Here is a 27,723-nt window from a genome sequence, read left to right as displayed (position 1 = left end):
TCCCAAAGGTGGTACTTACTTAACTGGGAAGAATATTCCAAAATGTATATGGCAGAAATAGGGCCAAAATAGCCAAGAAAACAATATTTCTCTAATAGCCAGATGCAGATTCCAGGAAAATGACATATAAATGAATATAAGTAATCTAATATTTTTAGAATTTGCTTTGGCCATACTCCTGGTCTTATTCTACTTGTAGCAGATGGCTTTAAAGAGCATTAGCTATGTATATATTAAATATAATATAAATATATCAATATTAAATATTATATTGATATATAAATGTAATATACTAATATTTATATTAATGTATAACAATTATGTATTATATTAATATATATTTTTGCCTAGCATATATTATATACAAAATGTATGAGTAATGAAATGTATTTATATGGTTAATATGTTCATAATATTAATATGATAAATCCTGTAATATTGATTATAAAACAATGATAATATATAAATTATATATATTATATTTATATATATATATTATAAATATATAATTATTATTATCTGATATAATACACTATAGTTAACATATTCTATATAACACAATATATCATGTATTAGTATAAGACAATTATATTATGTAACATGAATATAATACATCTATACAACTATATATATTTTAATTATACATTATACATACAAGTATGTATAGCTATTTATAATTTTATTTACATAGGAATCTGTTCATCATAACAATTGATGTAAAAATATGCAATATTTTCAATCAAATGGGCCTTAACCTCACTACCTACACATAACTACTTTTACAGTCGTGAACCCTGTCTAACTCATGCTTGCATATCTCTCAACCTGCTTTTCTACACATGCACATAGACACACACTTATACACGATATATATGTATACTACCAGTTTTCAGTTCAATGTATATAACTATATAATATATATAATTATATTCCTGTGCATGTATACAAATATAAATCAAAGGTATGTGTTTAGGTATGTATTTCATATGCTTATAGAACTATATCATACAAATAATGTATGTGTATATAAATACATGACTATATACATACATACACAGAAATATACTTATTTAAACAAAAGGGACCTAAATAAACATAGTTCTCTAAGAATAAAACTAGTTATGTCTCACTGTTTCAATAACAGTTTAGAGTTTTCTACTGTATGTGCTTCTATAATTGTTATGAACAATTCCCATTTGTTGAATGTTAAGTTGTTTTAATGTTTTGCCATTATTAATGAAGCTCTAAAGAATACGGTGGGCAAGATTACTTGAAAAACTCTCCTAAAGGAAAAGGGTTAGGTATGCTAGGTTAAATGTACAGAACTTATTTTTAAGTGCGTGGTTGATTTTTGAAGTATGCAGTAGAAATTTCCCGGACCTGTGAAAGAAGGGTGGTACATGTGTGAGAGTTATAGCTATGTTAGGAGTGGATTGAAGATATTGATAGCTTAGAACAGAAGCTGGAAATCCTGTTTTTATGGAGCTAAGTGACAAATATTTTAGGCTTTGTAGACCAAAGAGGCAAAATTGAGGTTAATATTTATGTACTTAGGTAACCATTTAAAATGTTACCAGTTAAAACGTGAAAATTATTCATAGCTCATAGGCCATAAAAATAGGCATCTGTCTGGATTTGGAACACAGGCCATAGTTTAATGACACACCTGACATAGAGACTTGTTTTTAAGTGGCCATGACCACATGAGAGGCAGGAGGTAAGACTCCATCCCTACTAGATGGGAAGTTAGAACTAAACCTATCTATCCCTAGCTTCACCTTCAATGAAAGGGTGTGCCAGGAGAAAAAATATCTGCTGGCAAAGGGAGACTAAGACCAAATTCTCTTGGCTTCTGCTCTGGGTAGGAAACAGGTAGGAAATCTCGAGAATTCTGAACCCCAGATCCGTGTACACAGTGTTTGGGTTGCAAGTTTATGTGCGGTCTTGCAAACAGAAGCTAAGAAATTAACTTAAAATGCTCCCAAATCGGTGGTATTCCAAACACAAAACTAAACCCTTTCTGGAGAGGTAGATCTTCAACACAGGCCTATAGCCTTCCCACAGATAAAGTTTAGCTAAACATGAGCTCATGATCTAAATTTACACAATAATGAAGAAATCAGCTAGAAGTGGAGAGAATCAGCAAAAAAAAATCAATACCAGAATTAGATTCCCAAGGCCATCCATCAGATGTTGGACTAATCAGGTGCAAGGCAGAAAATATACATAAAACTAGAACTGAAACAAGGAACAAGGATGTTTTAAAAGACTGGGTAGGATCTTTAAAACATTTTTCAAGTACGTCATTGATAAAGCTAAAAACTCAAAGGTCATGTAATACAGCAGATTAATCATGGAGAAGAGTAAATTTATGCTGTTTTTAAAAATATGGCAGATCAGATTTTCTGCCTAATTATATAAGTAGATTTATCTTTAAAAAATACACATTATTTTAAAGACTTATTGGCTGTAAAATAAGTTAAGGGTGTTTCAAAGGGCTTCTCTCCAAAGAAAAGTGAGAAGTAGCAAAACACAGAAAGTCGAGGGGAAAAAATGTCAATATATACATTGCGATAGGGTGAACTTAGCCTTAGGCTAGCAACAATGTGGACGAGCTGACCCTTAGATACTTACAACTAAGCTGGAATCCTCAAAAAGTTCAAGTATTTATAACTAAAAAGATTTCTTAAAATTAATAACCAAGTGTTTTAATTGACATCAGAAGAGTAAAACAATAAACCCTGAGAACATAGAAAAATAGATAATAAATATATGAGCAGAACTTAATAAAACAGAAAAAAGTATAAAATTGAGGAGATTTAGTAAGTCCAAAGAATATTCTTTGAAAAGATTTAAAAAACACACTTTGATTAAGCAAAACAAAAACATAAGTGAATAATATACAGAAAGAATCAGGACAATGTTCTAGCAGAGAATATATGAAATGCCAGTAAATTTGAACATTTCTGTAAAGTGGACAATTTCCTAGCTCCTAAAGTTTACCAAAACTGACACAAGAGGAAATTTATAGCTGGAGTTCTTTCAGCAGTAAAGGAATTATGTCAATAGTTTACAGTCTTTCACCAAGAAAATACCAGACCCAGCCAGATCATTTGGGAGGTGAATTCTATCAAACTTCTGTTAAACAGATAACATCAATATTAACTAAGAAAAACTTCTAGAGATAGCGAAGGAAGAATTCTCCTTTATTCATCTTATGAAGTCTATATAATCCTAATACTTAAAATAGATTAGGACTGTAAGGAAAAAGAAATTTACAGGTCAAATTTACTTGTAAATATAAAAGCAAAAATTTTAAACTATGATATTAGCTACCCAAGTTCACTAGAGTAAGAAAAATCATGAGCAAGTTAGGTCATCCAATGAATGAAAAGGTAGTTTAAAGTCAAGAATATATATCAATAGATTGAAATCACCACATTTTATTTCTTTCATCTGTCTCTTTAAAAAATTGATAAGTACTTATATTGATCTCTGTTGTACTAGGCACTGTGCTAAGTCACTTACATATTTACTCCTTTAAACCTTCTATCATCCCTGGGGGAAAGTTCTATTTTGCTTCCATTTCTTAGCTAAGACTCTAACCCCCAGGAAAGTGAAGCAACATTTGTAAGTTTTTGTGGATGGTCAGTGATGGGACCAGTACAGGAACATCCACAGTCTGTGCTTGGAAACAGTGCCGCATGTTGACACTCACATTACAGATGAAAGGAAAGGAACCATGCACTTACCATATAGATTAAATCTCACATTCCAGGTTAAAGGAAAGGAACCATGCACTTACATTATAGATTAATACCCACATAACAGGTTAAAGGAAAAAGAAACATGTGCTTCTCTCAAAAGTTGTAAAGAAATCATATCCATTTCTTGATATATTTCCCAATTTCTTTTGCTTGTTTTCTGACCTTTGTAGTGCATTTTGCCATGAGGCAAATTTTAATTCTTATATAATTAAATGTATCCTTTTTTCTTTGTATCTTAGAAAGGTATTCCTCATGAATACTTTATTTCATGTCTCCCAGGTTTCTGATACTTTTACAGTTTCATTATTTTTTAACTTTTAACTAGTTGCTGTATCAAGAATTTAGTAATGATAGCCATATTTTCCCACTTTTGTTGAATAATTTTTGCTAGTGATCCAAAATGTGAATTTTATTTTAATCTCAATTCCCCTATGCTCTTGCATCTAATTTTAAGATGCTTCCTATTCCACTGGTTGTTTTGTCTATCTAAAATAAATGCTACCTTAATTATAATGTAATTATAATGTAATAAATGTAATTAGTAAACATAATATGGCATATAATAAATAGCATATATAAAATAACAAAATATAATTTACCATATAACAAGGTCCAAGGAGAGCAAAACTATACAATCACTTGAAATATCCCCCAAAAGATAGTTTATAAAATTCAATATTCATTTGTAATTTGAAAGAAAGAGTAAAATAGGGATTGATGAATCCTTCCAAAATAAGAAGAAATTATATGTCTACAAGAGAAAGAGGTAAATGATAAACTTTAGTAACACTGGCAATAAATGCAGGACAAGATGAGGATGCCTGATATAATGTTAAAGAAAAAGTATTATGTAACATTGTTTTTGCAGCACTGTTGAGTTCAGTGAAAAGAGAATCTCATAGAAATGAGTATCTCCTTCTTCTTAATGTCTGTACACTTGTCCATTGCATGAACATAATAGCTTATTTAGCCAATATGTTACTGATCTGCATCTGGATTTCTAGGTTTTCATGGAATTTTATTATGCACAATTGTTTCAAACACTAGGACTTCCTCTTATGTTTATATCTTTTGAAAGAAACAATATCTCCACAGATGATTTATCTGTGCTGGCTGCTAGCTGACTTTGGGTACTTCTCAGTTCTTCCCTTTACCTTCCTTGTCATTATGAAAATGGAAGGCAAGAAGGTCTCCTGTTTAGAGACTGTAAAGATAGATCTTGGTGATAAAGTCTTGGTGGTAAAGGCTAAAAGTGTCAACCCAGAACAAACGTTTTTCCAGCTGTAACTATGTGTGAATCCCTTGGCTTGATTCCGTAGAGGATGTAAGACAAGACTGTAGAATCTGCCGTCAAAGTGCTTCCAGTAGGATGAGCTAAGTGAAGTATGATGGCATATGAAATTCAAGACAAAATATAATGTCTCCTTTTCTCTCCTAGCAAAACTTGGTGGAGTGAATGTAGAAGTCACTGTATGCTTTGAATTAAAGGAACACAATAAATCTTGTTTTGGAAGGTAAGTATTCTGGTCTCTTTGTCTAGAAGAAGGAAAATGAGGTTAACCAAAGTTAAACTCATAAATAATTGAGCATTAATTAAATATCTGCGGTCTATGTTTGTCTTTGATCATAATTTCTCCCAATTTATAGACCTCTTTGATACTTGATGAATCCTTGTCAAAGATGCACTTAACAATGATTATTACTTGTGTATTAGGTTTTGCCTGGGCCCTGAAGAAACTATCCTAAATTACCAGCTATGATTGTCACTTGATTTCCTCACAGAGAAAAATCAGAACCCCTTGTCTTAAGTGGCTTGGAATGTGAAAGTAGTTAGTCTCTTAGATATTGTTAGAGGACCCTAGAGAGCCCATTGGTGAAAGTTTGGAAAACATTGGGCTTCTTAAAATTGATTCTTGTAGTGCTTTAGGAAAGATCACTGAACCAAAAGGATAACGGTGTTTCTGGTTCTGTTGTTAGCGTTCTCCATGGAAACATTGCTGAAGCTTCTGGACTCAATTTCCTTCCCCATGTGTGAATGTCACTGAAAATATCCAACTCCATTCTATCCCCATATAACTTCAGAAACTAAGCAAAATGAAGACTCAAAATTCATTTCAAATAATGAAATGAATATATAAGGTAGAATGGAACTGGAAAAATACCTGGTTTAAATTCTGGAAAGTACCAACTATACAATTCTGGATAAGTTGCTTACTCTTGCTTAGTCTAATTTAATGCCCATCTCACAGGAGGTTATGATGATTAATTTAATATCTTTGTATAACACACAGTGTTATGTAATTTCTTCTTGTTTTTCTTGAGTAAATTCGTATCCTTAAAGCAACTCACTGTAAACAATAGTTACTTACTTGCTTAAATTACTCTTATCTTCTATTATCACCTGAACTGTGTCCTGCTCAAGTTAGTATGTGGAAGTCTTAACCCCCAATACCTCGTAATATGACTGTATTTGGAGATAAGGCCCTGAAATAGGTAACTGAAGTCAAATGAGGTCAAATGGGTGGGCTCTAATTCAATATGACTGGTGTCCTTATAAAAAGAAAATATTAGGACACAGACATGAACAGAGAGAAGACCATGTGAAGACAAAAGGAAAACATGGCATCTACAAACCAAGAAGAGATACCTCAGAAGAAATCAATCCTGTTGACACCTTATCTCAGATTTCTAGCCTCTACAACTGTGAATGAGTAAATTTCTGTTGTTTAACCTCCCCAGTCTCCGGTACTTTGTCATGGCACCTCTAGGAAACGAATACAACTTTTTATGGCCTCCTTGTCTCAAGTTGAAAGTTCAGTATTTGGCATCATAGCTAAGAAACAAAAATATCATCTACATTCGTTGTTGTAGCCTTTCTTCCCCATTCTCATTGCCAGTAATTTCCATATTTGGGTCTGTTTTCTGTATCTTGTAAACAGAGCGTTACACTCATTTCTAGTCTTACTGTTAATATACAATAAATGTGCAGATACCGAATAGATTTTGGAGAAGTGCAACATATAGTTGGTACATGTGTGATATGTGTGTATTCATATAATTTATACTTTTTCTCTATTTTCTTCCTTTGGTGTGAGCTAAGTTTCTCTGCTTTTGTGACTAGCACTCCTGAATACTAATCCCTGAATTTAATTCACCAAAAATTATCAAAAATAATAATAATCTGGGGAAAGAGAGAGTGATAGAGGGAGATGAACAATCAGGCAAGAGCAGTACTATGAATTATTAGGGTCTTATTAATAAGATTATGTTAGTCTAGAGGAAATGACCATAAGTATCATCAGTGAGCCCAGTTGGTCTTTACTGACTGCTAGACACATCCCTGAGTTCTGTTCTTAGTCTCCAACTGTATGATTACTACTGTCTGGAAGTATTATTTGAACAACTAAAGTCACTTAATGGAAAAGGAATATGTCTTTAGAGAAGCAACAGTCATTTTTCTATCTGATTAAAAAGCAATGTTGACTGTCTGGAAACCTCAGTCATATTTGTAAGCAGGAAAGCATTGGCTATTAAAAGTGGATGATGTAAAGAGATGAGCAGAAACTTTGGTGATAGGTATACCTGGATTTAATTCTCACTTCTACCACTTGGCAGCTGAATAGCCTTAGGCAAATTTCATACCTCCCAGAAATTCACTTAATTCAGTCTGTAAAATGGCATAATAACTTATTATAGCATCCTTTTAGGAATTTTAAATCACTTATTGAAATAAAAGTACACACTATATAGACAAGTATGGATTCCTCAATAGGTGTTTGACCTTTCATTTCTCCAGTATCCCACCCCCATCAAATAAAGAAAAATACTTTTTAAAATTTATGAATATTTAATTGTTCTAAAGTTAAAGCCATAAAAATAAAAATAACCAAATGGCCTACTATCATACCATTAGAAGAACAAAAAAATAGGTCTTCATGAGAGTTCCAAATTAGAATACAAGTTTTCATTAGGCACCTGTTTATGTATGCTATTCTGCTCTTTACAATAAATAATTAAATTTAAAAGACTTATTTCCTCACTTTTAAGACTTTATTAGTTTACAAATTACATATTGACCTATGCTAAATTTTATACCAACCCATGCTAATGAATTCAGTACAGAAAACAATAAACACTGAACTCAAGGAAACTACACACACACACACACACATATATATATATACATATATACACGTATATATATATATTTTATATATATATATATATATATATATATATATATATATATATATATATATTACTTGAATGCATTTATATCCTACCGTGTCTCATAAATCATTGTGGTAACTCATCGGAATACAGACAATCAAATATAATGGTAAAAGCACTTAATATAAACAGGGTCAAGGATACATAGACAGAAGATGAAGAAAAGATGAGGGAAATGTGAACAGGAGGAAGTGTAGTTAATCGAGTTGTATGTTTTGCCCTTAATATTCTCTGTGTGGGGACTTCCCTGGTGGCACAGTGGTTGGGAATCCGCCTGCCAGTGCAGGGGACATGGGTTCGAGCCCTTGTCTGGGAAGATCCCACATGCCGCAGAGCAACTAAGCCAGTGCGCCACAACTACTGAGCCTGTGCTCTAGGGCTCATGAGCCACAACTACTGAAGCCCACGTGCCACAACTACTGAAGCCCCAGCACCTAGAGCCCGTGCTCCACAACAAGAGAAGCCACAGCAATGAGGAGCCCGCACACCACAACGAAGAGTAGTCCCCGCTCGCCCCAACTAGAGACAGCCTGTGTGCAGCAACAAAGACCCAACACAGCCAAAAATAAATAATAAATAACTTTATTTTTCAAAAAAGATTCTCTGTGGATAAAACAACATGTAAATAATTGGTTACAAAGCCACATTATTTTAAGGTGCCAGACTGCACCTTAACAGTCTGACACAAAGGGACAGCACAGGAAAACTATTCAAAGATAAAGATTTTTAAATCTTTGCAGTTTGAAACCTTTTAGAGCAAGTGTAATGAGCTTGACACACATTTCAACACTCAACATGTTAATCACATGTTCAAAGTATGTCTCAAACTCATTGGAAATAGCTGTTGTCTCTGTCCCTGATATCCAAAACTGATCTGTGATGTGTAAAACTCAGGAGGTATTGATATCCACTTTTTGGCATCTGAACAGGAAACAAAGTTGTTTTGCAGTGATAATAAAGAATGAAGTAAATGCAAAAGGATACAAAAGACAAAGTACTGAGGGAATGTATTAACAAAATGAGTCAAACTAAATTCTGGTGAACTGGGGCCTACGATTGTACACACTCCATGGAAATACCCCAGCCTAAATACTGGCATACGAGGAAGGGTACTGCGAAGCCCATCACAGTATAATCCTTTAAAATGTCCCTTTCAAGGTTGGCTCCACTCAACACTGAGTATAGGTAATCTTCCCATGTGGCAGAAACACTGGCTGCCCAATGATTGACCAAGAAATTAACACACTAATGAATAAATGATGCTAATTTATTTCTATCCCTGACAACGGGAAACAACACACACTCTGTGTCAATGGTATGTCCTCTTTCCCACTTTTCTAAATGGTAAATTATGGTTTTCCCTTCATTGCTTTATATCATGTGTGGCAGGCATGTTGGGAAATGGCTATCAATGGTTCTGTTATTGATTTCTACCTTCATTTCACTGTGGTTAAACAAGATACTTTGTATGATTTCAATTTCTTAAAAATGTATTGGTACTTGTATTGTGGCCTAACATATGGTCTCTCCTGGAGAATGTTCCATGTGTACTTGAGAAAAATGTGTATTCTGCTGTTGTTGAGTGGAGTGATCTATATATGGCTGTTAGGTTTAGTTGGTTAAATGTGTTATTCAGTCCCCCTACCTCTCTACTGATCTTCTGTCTAGATGTGTTATCCATTATTGAAAGCAAGGTATTGATCTCCAACTATTATTTTAGAACTATCTATTTCTTCCTTCAATTCTGTCAATGTTTGCTTTCCATATTTGGGGGTTGTTTGGTACATATATGTTTATAGTTGTTATATCTTCTTGATAGATTGAACTTGCTATCAACTTATAGTGGCCTCCTTTTCCTCTTGTGATAGTTTTTGATTTAAAGTTTTTTTTGTGTGATATTAACATAGCCATCCCAGATCTATCTTCCTTCCTTCCTTCCTTCCTTCCTTCCTTCCTTCCTTCCTTCCTTTCTTTTTCTCTCTCTCTTTCTTTTTTGTTACTATTTGCTTGGGATATTTTATGCTATGCTTTAGCTTTCAAGCAACTTGTGTCTTTTGCAATCAAGTGAGTTTTTTGCGGACAGCATATACTTGGATTATGGTTGTTTTTCAAGTCCATTCTGCCAATGCTTATCTTTTTATTGGAGAGCTTAATCCACTTACTTTTTCAAAAATTACTGATGAGGAAGAACTTAATTCTGTCTGTTTCCTGCTTGTTTTCTGTATGTCTTATGCATTTTTTGCCCCTCATTTACTCCATTACTGACTTCTGTGCTTAGCCGATTTTCTTGTGGTGAACCCTTGATTCCCTTTTCATTTCTTTTTGCATATAGTCTATTGATATTTTCTTTGTGGTTCTCAAGAAGATTACATTTACCATTCTAAAGTTAAAACAATATAATTTCAATTGAAACCAACTTCAGTAGCACACAGAAACTCTGTTCCTCTACAGTTCCATTCCTCCTCTTTACATTATTGTTGTCACAAATTGCACCTTTATACTTTGTGAGCCCAATAACATGAATTTATGATTATTTTATGCATTTGTTTTTTCAATCATGTAAGAAATAAAAAGTAGAGTTACAAGCCAATAACACAATACTGACTTTAGTATTTGCCCATGTATTTATCTTTACTGGAGATTTCTATTTCTTTCTACACCTTCGAGTTGCTGTCTAGTGTCCTTTCATTTCAACCTGAAGGTTCAATTTAGCATTTCTCCTAGGGCAGTGGTAGGAAGTTGTAAAACAAACGCCCTCAACCTTTGTTCATCTGGGAATGCGTTAATTTCTCCCTAAGTTTTGAAACCAGTTTGGCCAAATATAGAATTCTTGGTGGACAATGTTTTTCTTTCAGCACTTTAAATATGTCTGGCCTCTTGCTTCCATGGTTTCATATAGGAAATTAGCTCTAATCTTTTTGAGGATCCCTGCTTTGTAACAAATTTCTTTTTTCTTTCTCCTTTGGGAGAAAAGATTCTTTCTGTCTTTTGGCTTCTGAGAGTTTGATTGTACTGTTTCTTACTGTGGGTTTCTTTTGGTTTCTCTTAGTCCTGAAATCAGCCAAAGATTTATAGCAACCAAACACATACTGAACCAGGGAAGAGGCAATTTGAAAATGGCAGGAAAGCTTTGTGGCATTTTTACTTGCCCTTGCCCCATCCACTGTTAGTGTAGTGATGTTCTTAAAGTGGTGGAGTCTTAATGCAGTGATAGTCTTAAAGTAGCAGCAGACCATTCCTAGTATGGGACCCTCAATCCTGCTTCAGGAGGGAGCAGAAGAGACCGTACTGTCAGATTATTATGTGTATCTGTTCTAACCTGTCTGGGAGCTACCTGAAGGACTGACACAAGATGCTTATCTCTGCCTTAGCTAACTTGGAACACAGTCTGGAAAAGCAGCGGTCATTGCTCAAAAAAAGTGCAAGGTGAGCTAACAAAGCACAGATGGCTGGGGCAGAAGACTGTGCATTGAAATACAGTAGACCACAGAAGATGCAGGAGCCAAAGTTGGTGGAGATTCTTTGGGAAATTAGAACCTACAAAAAGTACACATGTGTCCAGAGAAACTAAGAAAGCCACATGCATACTCAAGATAAGATGCATGTTCTGAAAACACCAGAGGAGTCTCTAAGCTTTGACCATGGGCTGAGCCCTGAACTCAATGCAGGTCAGCTAAATGTTGAAGGAGTGATCCAGCAATCTGCACAATGGGCAGAGGTGTGTGGTTTTGAGTGTGCATGTGGATGTGCTTGTGTATATTTATTTTTGTTTGTTTTAGGTGCAGGAATTCAAGGAAATCTCTGTCAAAACATTAGCTAAACATGAACTAAAGGAACAGAGACTTCAGTGCGTACATACGATAAGGAAAACAGTCATTGCAAAGATAGTTTGGAAAGGTCCCTAAACAGACTACTACAGCCTTGAACAATCAAAAGCCCAGGAAACCCTGGGAAAGTGGGAGAATCTGATTTCCATAGATACCACATTATAATATTTGAAAGACAAATTTTCAACCAAAAAAATCACAAGGTATACAAAGACATGGAAAAGTATGGTCCATTTAAGAAAACAAATTAATTGATGAAACCATCCCTAAGGAAGCCCAGACATTTCTCCATTGCATATTCTTGCCTCCTTTGTCATAGATTCATTGACCATGAGTGCATGGGTTTCTTTCTGGGCTCTCTATTCTGTTCCAGTGATCGATGTTTTTGTGCCAGTACCATACTCTTTTGATTACTGTAGGTTTGTAGCACAGTCTGAAGCCAGGGAGCATGATTCCTCCAGTTGTGTTCTTCTTTCTCAAGACTGTTTTAACTATTCAGGATCTTTTGTGTTTCCATACAAAGTTTAAAATTATTTGTTCTAGGTCTGTGGAAAATGCCCTTGATATGTTGATACAGACTGCATTGAATCCGTAGATTTCCTTGGGTATGATGGTCATTTTAACAATATTAATTCTTCCAATCCGTGACCATGGTATATCTTTCCAGCTGTTTGTGTCATCTTTAATTTCTTGTATCAGTGTCGTATAGTTCCCTGGGTACAGGTCTTTTACCTCCTTAGGCAGATTTATTCTTCTGTATTTTATTCTTTTTTACGTGATTGTAAATGGGATTGTTTCCTTAATTTCTCTTTCTGATAGTTCACTGTTAGTGTATAGAAATACAATAGATTTCTATATATAAATTTTGTATGCTGCAAATTTACCAAGTTCATTTTTGAGCTCTAATAATTTTTTGATAGTGTCTTTCAGATTTTCTATGTATCCTGCCATCTGCAAACAGTGACAGTTTTATTTTTTCCTTTCCATTTTGGAGTCCTTTTATTTTTTTACTTTTCTTGTCTGATTGCTGTGGCTAGGACTTCCAAAACTACCTTCAATAAAAGTGGTGAGAGTGGGCATCCTTGTCTTGTTCCTGATCTTAGGGGAAATGCTTTCAGCTTTTCACCATTGAGTATGTTAGCTATGAGCTTGTCATATATGGCCTTTATTATGTTGAGGTATGTTCCCTCTATGCCCACTTTCTGGAGAGTTTTTACCATGAATGGATATTGAATTTTTTTCAAAAGCTTTTTCTTCATCTATTGAGATGATCATATGGACTTTAGTCTTCAGTTTGTTACTGTGATGATAAGAGACCTAAGACAGCTACAGAGGCTAAGTGACCTTTCCCTCCCTGAATTGGTAGGTATCCTTGTTCTGCCTTCTAATTGAGTTAGTATCTGAGTAAAGAACTGCCAGGTGTCATTTAGTTCACAGTACACTGCTGTGGCAATATAGAAATGAATTTGCCTAAATCATTTGGCTTTTCTAAATTATAGTAAATGAATATACTGAATGAATATTTCAACTTAAGGAAATGTTCTTAAAAATATATTAGTGTAGGCACTTCAGCGGAGAATTGTAAACAAAATAAATAATTCAGGTAAAATTAAAGTACACTCAGTTGTATCCAGTTTCCTCTTGTAAATCTCTCTTTTTCATGTGGGTGGACAGTCACTGGAGAATATCTGTCTTGGGGCTAAGGAAATCTAAGCCTTCTTGGCCACACTGTATTCTCTTATGTCGTTTAATAAAGACACCAGTTGGGTTGCTGAAAAAATAGTGGGAAAAATCAATCCCTCACATCCAAAGGGCAGCTCTTGAAAATATGTGGATTGTTGTAGTCGTTTTGCTCTTCTGGCCTCAGAAGTTCTAATCTTAACCTTAGCCCCTCATGCAGAGAGACTTTTTAAACCAATTCGCACATTACTCATTATGTGACTGTTGAATAAGAGAAACCCAGCTCTTTTCCTGTGCTTTCAACCAGTTATCTTCTTCAAAAATTTGTTTGGATTGTTATACCTTATTCTTGCCTGGCAAGGGACTTATGGGAAGGTTCTTATTGTTTGAAAGTTTGGTGCCAGTATCTGCAAAGAAAGAAGAAAGTAAAGAAGGAAAGGTGTGTTTATCAAACATCCCAATAGTGAAGGTGTGTGAAAGCAACTTTTGAAAAAGTGAATCTGTCCGAGTTTAGCCGTATTATTACATCTTATTTTATTCATTGAACATAAATAATTATCAGTGAATCCTTTCTAGATTTTCTAGTTTCCCAAAGTTCCCTGTATTCACATTCTAAGCTGAAAAATGGTATTTTAAGTCACTGCTCTCCACCTTATATTATTTATAATCACCCTCATGACCTCTTCCTTCAAAGAAACGTGATCCTGAGAAGTGTCCTTTGTTTGTCTTTGTGGAAGAAGTGATGTGGATGCATCCTGGAGACCTGTGAGATGTTTAAATTGTGGCCTAATGAAACTAGGATGGAGAGTTCTGGAAAGATCTGGAAAGATGGCTGGTAGAGTGTGGCCAGATGTGGGAGAAGAGAGACGTACAGAGAGAGGGAGAGGAAATTTTCAGAGGGAGAAAATTAAACAAATAATTCAATAAGTTTTGTTGTGTGGTGTGGGATGCAAGCCTTTCTCTCCCCCTTTCCTCCACAATCTCTTTGTTAAAGACTGTGTTTTTCATTAGTTTTACTAAGATAGGATTTGCCGTTTTCTTTGGATACTGAGAATGGACCCATGGAAACAGTTACATTTGGGTTATCTCTAACTATCTTTAATGAAGAACATAAATATTGGCCACTCTATCTATGCACATGCTATCACCATGCCTTTTTTGTTCTCTGTTCATATATCTAAGTCCTCTTCTTTGAGGTCAATCTCAAATCTCATCTGAAATGTACATTTATTGATGGATTCAACCCATAATGAACTGTCCCTTCTTTGTCCTCCTTAGGCTCTGATTATTTATAAAAACTCATTTTTGAACTTAGAAACTGTCCAATATGATATATTAGTTATTTCATCAGCATCTTTTATATCCTCAACACAGTTATAAGCTTTTGTGGGGCTGGGATCATACATTCTGTAATTTTTCTCAGTACTTACACTTACTTTGATAGAAAGCGCATTCATTCATCTAAACATCATTTATTGAGTGTTAATTAAATGTCTCAACTCAGTAAATATTGTTGGAATGAATGCATGCATGAATGAGGGAGTATGCAATAGGTAGCCTAATGTACCGCCCGATGTGAAAAAACCAAAAACATAAACACAAAAGCAAGCCAAAAAGTGGCCCAGGACTTTCTGTAAAATATCCTGCTTTTGTTGGATGAGGCCATGAAAATCAAGATGCTCCTGAAAGGTCTTAAGAGCTGACCAAGAATAGTAAACAATTGAAATTCTCTCAGGCTTATTCAACCCTATCACTGGACACATTTATACCTCTCAGGAATGTTATTAAAAGAAGAGATTAATAAAGCTTTTATAGATGAGTTGATAAATCTCTAAATATTTAAATCTTCATTTCCTCCTAGGTGTCTCTATTTTGGGTTTCAAAAGATTTCAAGAAACCACAGGATAATTAAAAAAATTAGACATTAGCTTTCTTACCTTCATGTTTTTTTTTTTTTTTTTTTTTTTTTTTCTTTTTGCGGTATGCGGGCCTCTCACTGTTGTGGCCTCTCCCGTTGCGGAGCACAGGCTCCGGATGCGCAGGCCCAGCGGCCATGGCTCACGGGCCCAGCCGCTCCGCGGCATATGGGATCCTCCCAGACCGGGGCACGAACCCGTATCCCCTGCATCGGCAGGCGGACTCTCAACCACTGCGCCACCAGGGAGGCCCCCTTCATGTTTTTTGATGGTAAACACATTTTATTTTCTCCATAGTGCTGCCCAATTTCCACCAGTACAGTTCTTAAGTGAATTTTGCTCTGGATGGTGGGATATATAAGATGTCAATGAATTGTTTGTATAGGTTTTAGAATTCTTCAAAAGGGCCTAGCCATGGAAATGCATTGAATATTACTTAAATAAGTAAAGTAACTTCCTCAGAATTATTATTCTATTCTGGTTAGGATACTCTCTGCCCTGGTTTGTTAAAATTTCCCTCTAGAGTAGTTTTAATTTTGTTTCTGATAGGGTCCTAGGATTTATTGCCACACCCATCCTGCATCTGTTTTTCTTTGAATTACTCTCCTTGCATTTTCTGATTCCTACAGGGCCTTACAGGTTAGTGACAACCTGGCCATCACAACTCTGGGAAGGCCTACTTTTCAGAGGTGTTGATGTTTTCTGTACCTGAAGGTTTTCAAGAGATACCAATCTTCCTCACCACCTCCCTTGGCCCTCTTAATGGACTAAGCAGTTCCTCATGAAATTTCTGTAGGATATCTGTACTAACTTCTCAATATTGTTCCATCCTGGGTCTAAATTCCTGGCCTCAAGGTAATGTTAGATTTCTAGCTCCAGCCCCTATTTACATAAGGCCTATACTAAGGAACGGAACCCATAGACATCAGTCTGCTCTTATTTCTCTGGATTTAATTTCTCTGTTACTTTCTGAAACATGCAGGTGTTCCTTTCTTTCTTTTAATCTCAGCTATGTGCTTTTAACTTGTTCAAAATTGACCCAGAATTTACATGTGTCTCCAGTAAGAGTACATTAAATTGAGCTTAGTCTGCTCTTCTACGGGCATATTTTTTTTTTTTTTTTTTTGCGTTACGTGGGCCTCTCACCGTTGTGGCCTCTCCCATTAGCAGAGCACAGGCTCCGGAAGCACAGGCTCAGCGGCCATGGCTCACGGGCCCAGCCGCTCCGTGGCATGTGGGATCTTCCCGGACCAGGGCACGAACCCGTGTCCCCTGCATCAGCAGGCAGACTCTCAAACACTGCGCCACCAGGGAAGCCCCTACGGGCATATTTGAGATCCAAATAATTTGCTACTTAACTGGATTCAGTTACCTGTATATTTCAGGCACCTAAAACTCACCATGTTCCAAATTTCCCCCTTTATTGTTAGTAATTTTCTTGGGAATCTGGATAACATTAGATGGAATAAAGTTAGTGAGTGGCCCAGGATTGCCTGAAATTTTGTTTGTCAGAGTGGCCAGGGAAAGTTAAGCAAAGAAGACAACCAAATGAAAAACAGAATCACATTATTATGGCTGAGACAAGATTCCATGCAGAGCTCTCTGTAGAACTGGGTTGGGTCATAACTTATGCCAGAGCTCTAGGTGGGGTTGACACCATCTCATGCCAAGCTCTCAGTTCTGGGCTAACGTCATCTCTGGTCCACTCTATGGAGTGGAGACTTTGGAGGAATGGCCAATGTGTTCTGCGGTGTAGGAAGAGGGAAATTGTGAACGTTACTTTCTAAATTGTGGAGGAACTAACCACTGTAAATGTGCCTTGAACTATGGTTTTTAATTTGACCAGTCAGATCAATGACCTTCCCCTTGAATGAAATGCTGCTACGTATATGAGCAGAAAAACAAAACTGGTATAAGGAATAGATAGCTAGTGGGAAGCAGCCGCAGAGCACAGGGAGATCAGCTGGGTGCTTTGTGACCACCTAGAGGGGTGAGATAGGGAGGGTGGAAGGGAGGGAGATGCAAGAGGGAAGAGATATGGGGACATATGTATATGTATAACTGATTTACTTTGTTATAAAGCAGAAACTAACACACCATTGTAAAGCAATTATACTCCAATAAAGATGTTAAAAAAAAAACTAGTATAAGGAGATGGAGAGACTGGGAGTCTTATTTTCCCAGCAATTAACTTTTCCTCGACCACAACCTTCCCTTGAGTCTCCTAGACCTTGGGGATGATCGCAACCCCTTGGGTTGGGTGATGGCAACCCCATCTTCACTAGAACCTCTATAGTTAACTTTGATTTTTCCCACTCCGTCTATCCATCCCATGTATGCAGTCAGACATTTGATCTTGGACTTTTACTGACAAAATATCCTTGACTATAACCATTTCTTTTCACTCCCACTGCTACTGCTTTTGTCACTGCCTTAACTAGGGCTTTATCTTTAAGTCCTTTATATAAATATATAAATAAAATATACAAATAAATAAAATATAATATTAATTCTGATGATTTTAAAGTCTTTTCTTGATAAAGACTTTTCCTGATAAAGATACACAATATCTTATATAAATATTGTTGTATTATCTGTTCCTTTCTTAGAATTTTAGTCATATGATTCTATCTCTTGGTATGTCTAGAACTTTTTGATTGAATGCTGACTATTTTATTTGGCTTTTTAAATTTTTCTCAGTGGAAATGTTGTTTTGCTTCAAAATATTTTACTCTACCTGGAAATAGCAAATCTTCAAATTACAATTTTTTAAATGCTTTCAAATATCAATACTATAGGTGTCACAAAATCTAGAAAAATGACATTTGAAAATTAACTACTGCCAGATGTGTCTCTATAAGACTTTTTCCCAACTCTTGTAGCTATATATTCTTTAACTGCCTCCTCATATGACAGTTTATGTGTTTTAGAAATAAAATTTTGAGAAATAAACTTTGTAGTTTATAGACATAGATTTCTTTTAACATGGTTGATTAGAGTTTGCTTTTAGTTATTAATAGTTTAGAAAAGTTTATTTCAGCGTCACAATTTATTATTGATAATGTCACATCAATTTTCATTGTTAACTTTGAGAAAACCTCTATGGATTACTTCCTCATAAATATTTACTATTATAAATGCATTACTGATTTCAGTACTGCTATAGGATTGTGCATTACAGGAATTCTGATAAAATACTCATTCACACCATTCCATTACACACATTATTGATGGGGTATATTCTTTTATTTATTTATTTATTTATTTATTTTTGACTGTGTTGTGTCTTCGTTGCTGTGCACAGTCTTTCTCTAGTTGCAGCGACTGGGGGATACTCTTTGTTGTGGTGTGCAGGCTTCTTATTGCGGTGGCTTCTCTTGTTGCAGAGCACGGGCTCTAGGCATGCAAGCTTCAGTAGTTGTGGCTCATAGTCTTAGTAGTTGTGGCTCATGGGCTCTAGAGAGCAGGCTCCATAGTTGTGGCACACGGTCTTAGTTGCTCCGTGGCATGTGGGATCTTCCCGGACCAGGGCTCAAACCCGTGTCCCCTGCATTGGCAGGTGGCTTCCTAACCACTGTGCCATCCGGGAAGCCCCTGGAGTATATTGGTGTTGTTTTTTTTTTTTTTTTGCAGTATGCTGGCCTCTCACTGTTGTGGCCTCTCCCCGTTGCGGGGCACAGGCTCCGGACATGCAGGATCAGTGGCCATGGCTCACGGGCCTAGCCACTATGCGGCATTTGGGATCTTCCTGGACCAGGGCACGAACCCGTGTCCCCTGCATTGGCAGGCAGACTCTCAACCACTGCACCACCAGGGAAGCCCTGGAGTATATTCTTGACAGAAGGAAATTTCCGTTTTTACTAAGCATTGAAGAAACCTGAATCTTTGACTTATCTTTCACATGCCTGATGATTGAAATAATTTTCCGCAGAATAACTTCTGGTTTTATACTTTTCAGTTCTTTTTTTCTTCTTCAAATGCACATGCTTTGAGAGCTGTGAAGTGCAAGACATGGCTATATTGTAAGGTGGTTTTTGTCCTTACGCTTCTGTGTCTTGTGCTAGTTAAGTCAGTAGAGTAGTCAGTAAGAGTACTGGAAGTTATTCCTGTAATGGGATATTATATAGTCAATTACATATGGTGGTGTCTGAAAATCACATAATAGCCTCACTTAAAACATCTCCTTAGCCGGATTTCAAAAAAGCCTGTGACCAATCCAATATGATCCAACATAGCGGACTATGATAGAAGAAAAATTGGCAAAGAAATAGACGCTTGTCTTACCTGATGGAAGTTAAAATATCTCACTTTTGGCAATTTTGCAAAAACATATAATTACATGAACTAATTTCTAGGGTTCTTCGTAGGACCTAAAAAGGAACCCATAGAGTTGTGGAACAACAATAGAAGCTACTGTGATGAGAAGCCCCGGCACCACAACAAAGCGTAGCCCCCGCTCGCCGCAACTAGAGAAAGCCTGCACGCAGCACTGAAGACCCAATGCAGCCAAAATAAAAATAAATAAATAAAAATAAATAAATTTATCTTTTAAAAGGTAATACTCAGGTTTGAGTCATGAGAAATTTGATGAGGAGAAATTAGCTAATGTTTTCAGAACTTTTAAAATATCAAACTCAGTCTCTAAGATTTTAGCATTATATACAACATCGGTTACTTATTAGTGGTTTGGGAAGGCCAATTTAAAATTTTCTCATCTTACTGTATTGAAATTCATGGCCCTAATGTTTTCCACGTTGACTATATGAATGATGAAGAAAAGTCAATCATGTACTTCATTTCCAACTGGACAGAAAACAATATTTTAAAAAGTGTTTGGACTACTGACTTTTGATTTCTTCTAAGGCAAATGGATAGGTAATTTTTATTCCCTGATTAGGAGAAAAATGGTGGAAGAGGGCAGGGTTAAGAATTAAGATTTCGAGTCGGAGCGCAGGGAGAGGACTGGGGCTGGCGGCAGGAAGAGAGCCTGAAGGGGTTAGTGCACCACGGCTAGCCCGGAGGGAGTCCGGGGAAAGGGTCTGGAGCTGCTGAAGAGGCAAGAGACTTTTTTCCCTTTTGTTTCCTGGTGCGCGAGGAGAGGGCATTAAGAGGGCTGCTTGGGGAAGCGCCGGAGTCAGGCGCGAGCCGCGGGTAAGGCGCGGACCTCGGACACAGGCGTCGGCCGCCGCCGCCGCCGCGGCCCGCCGCCGCGGCCCGCTGCCGCCGCGGGGCCTGTGGGCGAGCGCGGGTCACTGTCCGCCCCGCCTTTCGGGGGGCCTGTGCACCCCGCCACTGCCGGGGTCCCGAGACCCGGGGACGGCTTTCCCGGGAAAGCGCACGGAGCGCCACGGGCTGCTGCAACGTCACGCCGGCCTCTGCCGCCGCAGGCCCGCCCCACACTGCGCGCCCCTCCCTCACCTCTGCCTGAGTGAGCCGGAGCCCCCGAATCAGCGGCTCCTTTAAACCCGTCCTGTCTGAGCGAAGAACGGACGCCCTCCGGCGACCTACGCGCAGAGGTGGGGCCAGGTCCAAGGCTGAGACCCGGGAGCTGTGAGAGCAGAGACAGGGAAATCTCTCTGTGCAGCCTCGGAGGCAGCGGATTAAAGCTCCACGGTCCATTTGATGTGCCCTGCGTCTGTGGAGTGCATGAATGGACAGCGAATCATCCCAAATTGAGGAAGTGGACTTTGAGGACAAGAATTAAGACTTTCCCCCCTTTTCCTCTTTTTACAACGAATTATTCCAAATTAAGGAGGTGGACTTAGAGAGCAAGATTTCAGACTTCTCGCCCTTTTCCTCTTTTTACAACGAATTATCCCAAATTGAGGAGGTGGACTTGGAGAGCAAGATTTTTGATTTCCCCCCCTGCTCTCTTTTTGTGAATGTGTATGTGTATTCTTCTGTGTAAGATTCTCTCTGTATAGCTTTGATTCCACCATATGTCCCAGGGTTCTATCGGTCCGTTTTTTTGTTTTTTTGGGGTTTTTTTCCAATAATTACTTTCTAATTTTAATAATGCTACTATATTTCATACTTTATTCTATTTTACTTTACCTGCTCTTTCTTTTTTCCTACCTTCCCTTCCTCCCTCCCTCCTTCCGCACCTCCTTTCCTTCTTCCTTTTTCTTTCCTCCCTCCCACCCTTCTTCTTTCCACTTTCTTTTTCTTTCCTTCCTCCCTCCCTCCCTCCTGTCTTTCTTCCTTTCCTTCCTCCCTCCCTCCCTCCTTTCTTTCCTTCTTTCTTTCCATCATTCCTCCCTCCCTCCCTCCTTTCTTTCTTTCTTCCTTCCTTCCTTTCTTCCCTTCTTCCTTTCTTTCCCTCTCTCTTTCTTTCTTCTACTAATTCTTTCTTTCTACTTTTTCTCCCTGTTATTCTGAGCCGGGTGGATGAAAGGCTCTTGGTGCTGCAGCCAGGAGCCAGCGCTGTGCCTCTGAAGTGGGAGAGCCAACTTCAGGACACGGGTCCACAAGAGACCTCCCAGCTCCACATAATATCAAGCAGTGAAAATCTCCCAGAGATCTCCATCCCAACACCAGCACCCAGCTTCAGTCAACGACCAGCAAACTACAGTGTGGGTCACCCTATGCCAAGCAACTAGCAAGGCAGGAACACAACCCCACCCATTAGCAGAGAGGCTACCTAAAAACATAATAAGGCCATAGGCACCCCAAAACACACCACCAGACGTGGACCTGTCCACCAGAAAGACAAGATCGAGCCTCAACCACCAGAGCACAGGCATTAGTCCCCCCCCACCAGGAAGCCTACACAACCTACTGAAACAACCTTAGCCACTGGGGTCAGACACCAAAAACAACGGGAACTACGAATCTGCAGCCTGCAAAAAGGAGACCCCAAACACAGTAACATAAGCAAAATGAGAAGACAGAAAAACAGCAGGTGAAGGAGCAAGATAAACACCTACCAGACCTAACAAATGAAGAGGTAATAGGCAGTCTACCTGAAAAAGAATTCAGAATAATGATAGTAAAGCTGATCCAAGATTCTATTTCCAAGATCCATAATCTTGGAAATAGAATAGACAAAATGCAAGAAACAAGTTAACAAGGACCTAGAAGAACTAAAGATGAATCAAGCATCAATTAAAAACACAATAAATGAAATGAAAAATACTCTAGATGGGATCAATAGCAGAATAACTGAGGCAGAAGAACGGATAAGTGAGGTGGAAGATAAAATAGTGGAAATAACTGATGCAGAGCAAAATAAAGAAAAAAGAATGAAAAGAACAGAGGACAGTCTCAGAGACCTCTGGGACAACATTAAACACACCAACATTCAAATTATAGGGGTTCCAGCAGAAGAGGAGAAAAAGAAAGGGACTGAGAAAATATTTGAAGAGATTATAGTTGAAAACTTCCCCAATATGGGAAAAGAAATAGTTAATCAAGTCCAGGAGGCACAGAGAGTCCCATACAGAATAAATCCAAGGAGAAATACACCAAGACACATATTAATCAAACTGTCAAAATTTAAACACAAAGAAATCATATTAAAAGCAGCAAGGGAAAAACAACAAGTAACACACAAGGGAATCCCCATCAGGTTAACCGCTGATCTCTCAGCAGAAACTCTACAAGCCAGAAGGGAGTGGCAGGACATAATTAAAGTGATGAAGGAGAGGAACCTGCAACCAAGATTACTCTACCCAGCAAGGATCTCATTCAGATTTGATGGAGAAATTAAAACCTTTACAGACAAGCAAAAGCTGAGAGACTTCAGCACCACCAAACCAGCTTTACAACAAATGCTAAAGGAACTTCTCTAGGCAAGAAACACAACAGAAGGAATATACCTACAATAACGAACCCAAAGCAATTAAGGAAATGGGAATAGAAACATACATATCAATAATTACCTTAAATGTAAATGGACTAAATGCTCCCACCAAAAGACACAGAGTGTCTGAATGGATACAAAAACAAGACCCATATATATGCTGTCTACAAGAGACCCACTTCAGACCTAGAGACACATACAGATTGAAAGTAAGGGGATGGAAAAAAGATATTCCATGCAAATGGAAATCAAAAGAAAGCTGGAGTAGCAATTCTTATATCAGACAAAATAGACTGTAAAATAAAGACTATTAGAAGAGAAAAAGAAGGACACTACATAACGATAAAGGGGTCAATCCAAGAAGAAGATATAACAATTGTAAATATTTATGCACCCAACATAGGAGCACCTCAATACATAAGGCAAATACTAACAGCCATAAAAGGGGAAATCGACAGTAACACAATCATAGTAGGGGACTTTAACACCCCACTTTCACCAATGGACAGATCATCCAAAATGAAAATAAATAAGGAAACACAAGCTTTAAATGATACATTAAACGAGATGGACTTAATTGATATTTATAGGACATTCCATCCAAAAACAACAGAATACACATTTTTCTCAAGTGCTCATGGAACATTCTCCAGGATAGATCATATCTTGGGTCACAAATCAAGCCTCGGTAAATTTAAGAAAATTGAAATTGTATCAAGTATCTTTGCGACCACAATGCTATGAGACTAGACATCAATTACAGGAAAAGATGTGTAAAAAATACAAACACATGGAGGCTAAACAATACACTACTCAATAACGAAGTGATCACTGAAGAAATCAAAGAGGAAATTAAAAAATACCTAGAAACAAATGACAATGGAGACACGACGACCCAAAACCTATGGGACGCAGCAAAAGCAGTTCTAAGGGGGAAGTTTATAGCAATACAATCCCACCTTAAGAAACAGGAAGCATTTCGAGTAAACAACCTGACCCTGCACCTAAAGCAATTAGAGAAAGAAGAACAAAAAAACCCCAAAGCTAGCAGAAGGAAAGAAATCATAAAGATCAGATCAGAAATAAATGAAAAAGAAATGAAGGAAACGATAGCAAAGATCAACCAAACTAAAAGCTGGTTCTTTGAGAAGATAAACAAAATTGACAAACCATTAGCCAGACTCATCAAGAAAAGAAGGGAGAAGACTCAAATCAATAGAATTAGAAATGAAAAAGAAGAAGTAACAACTGACACTGCAGAAATACAAAAGATCATGAGAGATTACTATAAGCAACTCTATGCCAATAAAATTGACAACCTGGAAGAAATGGACAAATTCTTAGAAATGCACAACCTGCCAAGACTGACTCAGGAAGAAATAGAAAATATGAATAGGCCAATCACAAGCACTGAAATTGAAACTGTGATTAAAAATCTTCCATCAAACAAAAGCCCAGGACCAGATGGCTTCACAGGTGAATTCTATCAAACATTTAGAGAAGAACTAACACCTATCCTTCTCAAACTCTTCCAAAATATAGCAGAGGGAGGAACACTCCCAAACTCATTCTACGAGGCCGACATCACCTTGATACCAAAACCAGACAAGGATGTCACAAAGAAAGAAAACTACAGGCCAGTATCACTGATGAAGATAGATGCAAAAATCCTCAACAAAATACTAGCAAACAGAATCCAACAGCACATTAAAAGGATTATACACCATGATCAAGTGGGGTTTATTCCAGGAATGCAAGGATTCTTCAATATACGCAAATCAATCAATGTGATACACCATATTAACAAGTTGAAGGAGAAAAACCATATGATCATCTCAATAGATGCAGAGAAAGCTTTCGACAAAATTCAACACCCATTTATGATAAAAACCCTGCAGAAAGTAGGCATAGAGGGAACTTTCCTCAACATCATAAAGGCCATATATGACAAACCCACAGCCAACATTGTCCTCAATGGTGAAAAACTGAAACCATTTCCACTAAGATCAGGAACAAGACAAGGCTGCCCACTCTCACCACTCTTATTCAACCTAGTTTTGGAAGTTTTAGCCACAGCAATCAGAGAAGAAAAGGAAATCAAAGGAATCCAAATTGGAAAAGAAGAAGTAAAGCTGTCACTGTTTGCAGATGACATGATACTATACATAGAGAATCCTAAAGATGCTACCGAAAAACTACTAGAGCTAATCAATGAATTTGGTAAAGTAGCAGGATACAAAATTAATGTACAGAAATCTCTGGCATTCCTGTACACTGATGATGAAAAATCTGAAAATGAAATCAAGAAAACACTCCCATTTACCATTGCAACAAAAAGAATAAAATATCTAGGAATAAACCTACCTAAGGAGACAAAAGACCTGTATGCAGAAAATTATAAGACACTGATGAAAGAAATTAAAGATGATACAAATAGATGGAGAGATATACCATGCTCCTGGATTGGAAGAATCAATATTGTGAAAATGACTCTACTACCCAAAGCAATCTACAGATTCAATGGAATCCCTATCAAACTACCACTGGCATTTTTCACAGAACTAGAACAAAAAATTTCAAAATTTGTTTGGAAAAACAAAAGGCCCCGAATAGCCAAAGCAATCTTGAGAACGAAAAACGGAGCTGGAGGAATCAGGCTCCCTGACTTCAGACTATACTACAAAGCTACAGTAATTAAGACAGTCTGGTACTGGCATAAAAACAGAAAGACAGATCAGTGGATCAGGATAGAAAGCCCAGAGATAAACCCACGCATATATGGCCAACTTATCTTTGATAAAGGAGGCAGGAATGTACAGTGGAGAAAGGACAGCCTCTTCAATAAGTGGTGCTGGGAAAACTGGACAGGGACATGTAAAAGTATGAGATTAGATCATTCCCTAGCACCATACACAAAAATAAGCTCAAAATGGATTAAAGACTTAAATGTAAGGCCAGAAACTATCAAACTCTTAGAGGAAAACATAGGCAGAACACTCTATGACATAAATCACAGCAAGATCCTTTTGGACCCACCTCCTAGAGAAATGGAAATAAAAACAAAGATAAACAAATGGGACCTAATGAAACTTCAAAGCTTTTGCACAGCAAAGGAAACCATAAACAAGACCAAAAGACAACCCTCAGAATGGGAGAAATTATTTGCAAATGAAGCAACTGACAAAGGATTAATCTCCAAAATTTATAAACAGCTCATGCAGCTCAACATCAAAAAAACAAACAACCCAATCCAAAAATGGGCAGAAGACTTAAATAGGCATTTCTCCAAAGTAGATATACAGACTGCCAACAAACACATGAAAGAATGCTCAACATCACTAATCATTAGATAAATGCAAATCAAAACTACAATGAGATATCATCTCACACCAGTCAGAATGGCCATCATCAAGAAATCTAGAAACAATAAATGCTGGAGAGGGTGTGGAAAAAAGGGAACACTCTTGCACTGCTGGTGGGAATGTGAATTGGTACAGCCACTATGGAGAACAGTATGGAGGTTCCTTAAAAAACTACAAATAGAACTACCATATGACCCAGCAATCCCACTACTAGGCATATACCCTGAGAAAACCATAATTCAAAAAGAGACCTGTACCAAAATGTTCATTGCAGCTCTATTCACAATAGCCCGGAGCTGGAAACAACCTAAGTGTCCATCATCGGATGAATGGATAAAGAAGATGTGGCACGTATATACAATGGAATATTACTCAGCCATAAAAAGAAATGAAACTGAGCTATTTGTAATGAGGTGGATAGACCTAGAGTCTGTCATACAGAGTGAAGTAAGTCAGAAAGAGAAAGACAAATACCGTATGCTAACACATATATACGGAATTTAAAAAAAATGTCATGAAGAACCTAGGGGCAAAACGGGAATAAAGACACAGACCTACTTGAGAATGGACTTGAGGATATGGGGAGGGGGAAGGGTAAGCTGTGACAAAGAGAAAGAGAGGCATGGACATATATACACTACCAAACGTAAGGTAGATAGATAGTGGGAAGCAGCCGCATAGCACAGGGAGATCAGCTCGGTGCTTTGTGACCTCCTGGAGGGGTGGGATGGAGGGAGATGCATGAGGGAAGGGATGTGGGAACAGATGTATATGTATGACTGATTCACTTTGTTATAAAGCAGAAACTAATAAAAAAAAAAGAATTAAGATTTCAAGAGCATGAGAGGTAGATGGCCAACCAGAGTTCCTAAGGTTCAGTGCCTGTAACTGTTGCCACTGCTTAATCCTGCCAAAGCAGTGGTACGGCTGCTGCGCTCGTGTTTGCTACCTCTAGAAACATTCTTGCCAGTAGTGGCGGCAGCGGGACTCAATTACCCCCTTTTTTTCACTCTCTCCAGAAGCTCCAGATGGCGTCTTACGTGGGCAATGTGGCCGACAGCACAGAACCGACGAAACGTATGCTTTCCTTCCAAGGGTTAGCTGAGTTGGCACATCGAGAATATCAGGCAGGAGATTTTG

The 27,723-nt window shown here is 37.5% G+C and overlaps 1 long non-coding RNA gene across 3 annotated transcripts in view; it reads left to right on the top strand.

Annotated features, from left to right (window-relative positions):
• The window catches only part of LOC308611700, a 68,848-nt gene extending 41,125 nt beyond the window's left edge, over positions 1 to 27,723 (top strand). For 2 of the 3 annotated variants that reach the window (XR_014015013.1, XR_014015014.1), the window contains 2 exons: positions 5,206 to 5,281; positions 5,745 to 6,568. This is a non-coding gene — a long non-coding RNA (uncharacterized lncRNA). Of the gene's footprint in view, positions 1 to 5,205; positions 5,282 to 5,744; positions 6,569 to 27,602 lie in introns of those variants that run through there. The other variant, XR_014015012.1, reaches the window with a different exon arrangement.

The sequence above is a fragment of the Mesoplodon bidens genome (genome assembly GCF_964165515.1).
Source record: "Mesoplodon bidens genome assembly, contig: HAP1_SCAFFOLD_544, whole genome shotgun sequence".
Taxonomy (NCBI): Eukaryota; Metazoa; Chordata; class Mammalia; order Artiodactyla; family Ziphiidae; genus Mesoplodon; species Mesoplodon bidens.
Note: the sequence above shows the minus strand (reverse complement) of the source record. Positions and strands in the feature narration are given on the sequence as shown.